This window comes from Thermobia domestica, chromosome 2 (genome assembly GCF_964235325.1).
Source record: "Thermobia domestica chromosome 2, izTheDome1.hap1.1, whole genome shotgun sequence".
In the NCBI taxonomy this organism is placed as follows: Eukaryota; Metazoa; Arthropoda; class Insecta; order Zygentoma; family Lepismatidae; genus Thermobia; species Thermobia domestica.
Genome location: NC_137455.1, coordinates 185,409,955 through 185,417,008, shown reverse-complemented (window position 1 = coordinate 185,417,008; position 7,054 = coordinate 185,409,955).

Sequence of the window (7,054 nt, the reverse complement as noted above, 5' to 3'; positions counted from 1 at the left end):
TACACAACACACGGGAAAACCACATCGGGGAAGCGGAACAGTGGGCGGAAAAAAATCATGAGTGACAGGTAGAGATGCAAAAAAGCCGGCTTTTTTGAATCGTTGGTTTTTTTCACATAAAAAGCCGGCTTTTTTGGGAAAAAACGATAATTTTGGAAAATTTTGGCTTTTTTCAACTTCATGATTTTTCTATCTAAATAGCTTTCTTATAGTATATTCTATAGTTAGATAAGACTTTCATGACCTGAATGTGATATTTCGCTCTGAAATTCACCATCAAAATGGATGGAGCACATGTTTTACGAATTAAAGCTAACATGAAGAATGTAGTATTTGAGGGTAATTTTAGAGGCTATTTAACTTTATTTTAACTTTTGAGTTATCGACATTTTTTTCTTCTTTAGTTTGTCATCCGTGTTTCATTTCTAAGAGCTTTTAGTACTCTAGCTTCTAGCGCAAAAGTTAAACTTGCCCGTTTTTCTATTTATCCGTCAAAGCGTACGTTTTTCAATATATCCGTCAAACCGTACTTCTACATATCTGTTATACTGTAGCTGTGAAGTAATTTAACAATAATTTTCCGGACACGACCTTGAATACCAATTTATACAAATAATCAGTAGCGGATTTAGAAAAGTACTTTAGGAGGGGTTTTTCTGATTGTTTCGTTTCCTAAAAAGTCCTAATTTTATTTGGGAAGTGCTTGAAGTTTATGAGTACAGGCATAACTAATATTTCGTTTCGTTTATATGTTTAGCAATAATCTTCCGGATACAACTTTAAAAATCATTTTATACTGAGAATCAGTGACGGATTTAGAAAAGTATTTTGGGAAGGGTTTCTTACTAATGTTTAGTTTTTTTTTTTAACATTCGTAATTTTTATTTGACGGGAGCTTAAAGTTTATGAGTAAAAGCATAAATAATAGATATTTCGTTTGTTGCAGACATTCCGTAACTTTGGGGAACGGGCTTCAGTCCGAAAGACCGCCCCCCTAACCTTCGCAAAACCGTCACTGCTGGTAATTAGTAATAATAACTATTTAAAAACAATAAGAAAGGAAGTCGGCCAACTCACAGTATACGCACTATTTCTACATTCACAGATGGAACAAAGAAAAGCTTTGTCAGAATGGTCGAATGCTGGTTGAATCCCGGACTTCCCGATAGAAGCTCAAAAGCTAATCACTCAGTCATGTTTGTTGTGCAGTGGTATTTAGCTTAACTTAAATATATTCCGTAGTCTTTTTTTGGGAGGGGGGAGTTCCGTAACGATATGTTGAATCCCTCTTGTTAAAAATTCAGAAAACTTGAGGATTGGGTAAACTGTGATGGTGGTTCTATAAAACTTAATTGTAGAATTTCAAGAATATACAGAACCAAAAGCTCTAGATGTGCAGCCTTTAAGTGTATCATATAAATCTAAGTATTTCTCTTATGTTTTATTTTAATTTTATTTTGTTTCAAAAAGAGGGTATGGAATATTTTGAAGTAAAAATACTACATACTATTTTGCTAGTTATTTGTGTTCTTTAAAAAGAAGTGTTTACTTTTAGGGTTGGCTGGTTTACACCAACTTTTTTTAAATAACTGGTTTAAACCACAAAAATAAAAAGAATGAAAAATGCGAATCGTGTGAACTTCATGGTGACGTTTCCAGATATCAAACCACCTGCAATAGTTTTATTTCCCTTTCACCTTTTAATCAAGGTGTCCCATGTTCAATTCTCGGTCGACCCACAAACCTTCTTTCATGCGTAACCCAAGTAGCGGTTCGGATGTCAGTTTAAGCGAAAGTCTTCTCCTTGATAACCTCGGTATTTCGTAAGGATGTTAAGCCTAAATATACGAAACAAACCAAATTGTATATTTCTGCATGCCTAAGTGCGTGTTGTTTTATAAAGAAGCCAATATTGCTTAAATATATTGATAGAAATTGGCAAAATTTATCGATTGCCTACGTAGCTTCCAGCATTAGCTTGGATTGGACTTTCAATGATATCTACGTTCCGGTACTAAATTTGTAATTTAATACCTCAGTTTTAGCGTACTGATTATGGTACGTTAACCTTTAAATTTTACATGCAAAGCAATAACAGGATTTTCCCGTTATTGTCTTACATTTCAAGTAATGACGGGATTTTCCCAATGGCTAGGGCGGGAGATTCTCAATTTAAGAAATTTACTGACCGCACGTCTTTAAGCTTATGGGAGTTCTTCCGGCATAACCCCGCTGTTGCATAATAACATCAAGGCGAAACAAACTTATTTTTGTGAATATGTAATATAAATACATAAAGCAAAAAATCTAAGTCAAAAAAGCCTGGTTTAAACCAAAAAAACCTAGTTTAAACACCCCCCAAAAAACGGGTTTTTGGCATTTTCAAAAACAACCACGGTTCTTGCCAACTCTGCTTACTTTTGTATATAGGAGGTTAAAAAATTCTTATTATATACATTGGTTAATCCTGTGGAATTCATAATGCAAAGAATGTTGAAGAAAAATTGTTTGAAATATTTTTTCGAAATTCATAGTTTATTTTCGATGTTTTATATTATTATCAGCATCAACCACTAATTAAATGATTTTTTGTGTTATAGAGAAGCGATACAAAGTCTGTTTTATCAATTTAAAGCAGTATTTTGAAAAAAGCCCAAAATTTCCCAAGCAAAAAAGCAAAGCAGAAAAAACCGAGTTTTTTTCCAAAAAAGCCGTTTTTTTTCCGAGCCCTTGCATCTCTAGTGACAGGTCACGCCGGGTATTAAAACGCATTGTCACGCAGAACCGTCGTGCCACTGCGGAGCAAGTGACGGAGGAACTCAATCTTCACCTCCCCCACCCTGTTTCGACAATCACAGTCCGCCGCGAATTACATGACATGAACTTACGGGGTCGTGTTGCACGGGCCAAACCGCTCATCAGGGACCATAACACTTTCGCACGCCGCAAATGGTGCCGCGACCATGCAACTTGGACCGTTGAGGACTGGAAACGTGTGATATGGTCGGATGAGTCATCCTTCACCCTATTTCCAACCACGGGCCGTGTTTGTGTGTGGAGAACGCCCAAAGAGGCTTATGATCTGCAGTGTCTCCGCCCAACTGTGAAATATGGCGGCAGCTCGGTGATGCTGTGGGCCGCCATATCATAGTTTTCATTGATTCCTGTGGTCACACTTAGCGGACGAATCACTGCCAACGATTATGTCGCAATTTTAGGAGACCACTTGCATCCTATGGTCCGGATGTTGTTCCCGGACAATGAGGCCATTTTCCAGGATGATAATGCACCCATTCACACAGCTGGCGTTGTTGCAGCGTGGTTTGAGGAACATCGGGCAGAAGTTCAACACCTCCCCTGGCCCGCCCAATCCCCAGATCCCAACATAATTGAACATCTGTGTTCCGTCTTGGAAACACGACTCCGGCGACGATTTCCACCTCCATTCTCTCTCACAGAACTGGCCGATGTCCTGCACGAGGAATGGTATAAAATTCCACTTGCTACCATTCATGACCGCTATGCATACATCCCACGTCGCATCAAGGTTGTTCTGAAGGCGAAAAGTGGCCCGACAGCATATTAATCTGGTAAGTTGGAATTTCGTTCAGGTGTTTCCATTTTTCTGATCACCATCTGTAAATGGAAGTACGAAAATTCTTTGGTTTTCATATCTAAGAAACATAAAATACCTAAATATGTCGAGATCTCTGACTTGATTTTAATTTTTGTCTTTACAAAGTCCAGTGGAAAAGTGAAAAAAAAAAGGAACTTTATTTTCATCACTTTTATCATGAATATTCTGCCATCACTGTTAGACTGTTTGCTGTAGCTTTAAATACTTCTATTTAAGCCAGTTGTACATAGACCAGAGAACAGGACAGCCTAGCCAACGTTCAATATTGTGACCAATGCAAAATACTAGTAAAGCTTGTACCGCAAAATAAGTCAAGCACATTTTACACCAAAGCTTCTCCAACGTTATTATTGAGACACACAGTCAACAGTCAACTCACTCAGGTATCTCGCTATGCATATTCACCTGCTTTGACTTGGCAGGCTTTCCGTGACCCTGCGTGGCATAGTCATAGTCAGAGTCCCAGGCTTGATTTCCGGATAGGACATTCGATCGAAAAGATATAACAGTTTTTTTCCTTCCAATCCTGGGTTTTCCTCATTCACATCAGTCAAATGCCAGCAGGTACCTAACATACAAGTCTCAGGCCACTCCCCTTGTCCCCCGTTCCTTTCTTCCTTCTCCTCTTTCTCGGATAGTGTGTTCGCGAGGGACATGATCCCTTCTACGTGACAATCTTAAGGCCATAAAAGCCGGTAACGCCCAGGAATACGTATAAAATAACAAATAAATTGATTTTATTTTCTCTGGTCAATGAGCGGTCAGCATTGCTGTGGTCTCCTGCTATTTTTCTCTTGCGTTGATATAAGAGTTACAGAGCTATTGTTACGTTTCTAAGCTTCTAACATCCAAAACTTAATACATCCTTCTTCGATTCTTACTTTTTTTCTCCGTAGTTATCATTTTAAATTGAATAGTGCTTGTCCCGTCAAAGTAAAATGCTCTTCCTCTTCCTCTTTCATCTTCCACAAAGATGAGTTCTTATCAAATAACGCTCCAGACATTTCTTTTCCTCATTTTATCTATTTCCATTATTGTTCTTTCCTTAACACTTTTCCATTTCCTTTCCTTATCTCAGTTTCTTATGTTTCTCCATACTGACATTTCAAAGCTAATTATTACAAGTAGTGCATGTGTCCTGTTAAAAGAGTATGTGTGTGTCAGAGATGGAGTGGGTCAGTGGGTCGGTGGGTCAAGTTTTCTGAGTGGGTCAGTGGGTCGTGGGTCAACAGCATGTGGCCCACTGTGACCCACCACCCACCGTGACCCACTGCTATCCACCATGACCCACTGCAACCCACCACCCACCGTGACCCACTGCGACCCACCGACTCAGTATGGTCTACCGACCCTCTCTGCTCACAGCATTATAGACAGTATCTTTTGAAGACTGGTAAATTTGTCTCCGTTTTACTTTCAAGACCTTCATTTCCCTTCCTTTTCCACTTGTTTCTGTCTACTTACTTGGGGTGAGTATATCTAACCAAGTGAAAAAAGAACTTCAGGCACTTTTGGATATTGATATTTTTAATAGTAATAATAGCAACAGGACTTACACTACAACTTGGCTTTCGAGACCTGTGAGTTTTTAGAGCTAACTACTGGGAAAAATACATTTTTGAATCTCTGTAATATATTAATTATTATATAAAAAATTGAATGTAACTGTGTGTGCCTGATCATCTCGGTGAAGTTTCAAAGTCAAATGAAATTACTTTTGGTATATAGTTAGGCCTTAATCGAAATTGGGATGTTATATTGCTTTTATTATAATGTATAATATCCTAAGAAGGTAGTGAGGATCAGAATTTTTGCGGAAAAAAAATCAGTATCTCGCAATCATTTAAACTTACGGAGCTGAATTTGATTTGGAACTTTGAAATTTCATCCTTTTTTTCACTGAAAAGTATTGATAATTCAACAAGGAAATAATTATACTATGATAATTTAATTGAAATTCATCGTAATTTGGCTCATGGCAAAAAGCGGTGTGGTAATTGAAGTTGAAGAAGGAGGGAAATTCCCATTTACCTCTGAACACTTTCCAGGAATCACGTCACGTTCCCTTTTGCTTTTTAGACGGGAGAGGGAACTTGGTAATGGTATCAAACCTTCATGTGTAATTACAAAAATTAAATTTAGAAACAAATAAGAAATCATCAGTTTATCAGGCTTTAATTGATAATTTATTCACAAGGCGTGGTAGATGAAGTTTCTGTTCTACATGGGTCGACATTGCTAATAGACATGGTCGATATGGGAAAGATGTATGGTGATAGATGATACTTCTTGCTGAGTATTTCAAACCTGACCAAGAAAAATCGTTATCAGACTTAAGTCTAACAAGTAGACTGTCGATGAGAAGTTGCAGACATCGGGTAGAAGTATTATCAATTTCCACGACAGAGTGCGAACGGGGATTTCCCCTTATGAATTTACAGATGACTGATATTAGAAATAGACTAACGAGGAAACGGTCTTAAGTGTAAATAACCGGTTTGGCTGGGGTCGGAATAAGTGTTACGAGAGACTAAAGTAGGAGACACGTATCTTGGCGTTTGGGGCCATACGCAGAAATTTCCGAAATACGGGGCCCCAAAGTCGCCCTACATGCTATAACTAGGAAGCGAATGACGTTACTTGTACACAACCGATTTGGCTGGGGTCGGGATATGTGTTACGGGAGACCAAAGTAGGAGACACGTATTTTGGCGTTTGGGCCCGTACGCAGAAATTTCCGAAATACGGGGCCCCAAAGTGGCCCTACATGCTATAACTAGGAAGCGAATGACGTTACTTGTACACAACCGATTTGGCTGGGGCCGGGATATGTGTTACGGGAGACCAAAGCAGGAGACACGTATTTTGGCGTTTGTGCCCATACGCAGAAATTTACGAAACACGGGACCCCAAAGTGGCCCTACATGCAATAACTAGGAAGCGAATAACGTTCTTGTACACTACCGATTTGGCTGGGGTCCGGATATGTGTTACGGGAGACCAAAGTAGGAGACACGTATTTTGGCGTTTGGGCCCATACGCAGAAATTTCCGAAATACGGGGTCCCAAAGTGGCCCTACATGTTATAACTAGGAAGCGAATGACGTTACTTGTACACAACCGATTTGGCTTAGGTCCGGATATATTTTACGTGAGACCAAAGTAGGAGTCACGTATTTTGGCGTTGGGGGCGCGGTGGCTCAGTGGTAGAGAGTTCACCTCCGGTGCTTGGGGTCCTTGGTTCGATCCCAGCTCGCGCCGTGTGGACTTTGTGGTGGACAAACATCGTGCTCGTGGGTTTTCTCGGGGTTCTCCCGTTCCCTCCCACTTTCTTCATTCCACCATTTCACTCATCTCTCATTATCACCGTCTCCTTTACCCTAACCGGCATAATCGTGGGACGTAAAATTTAAAGAT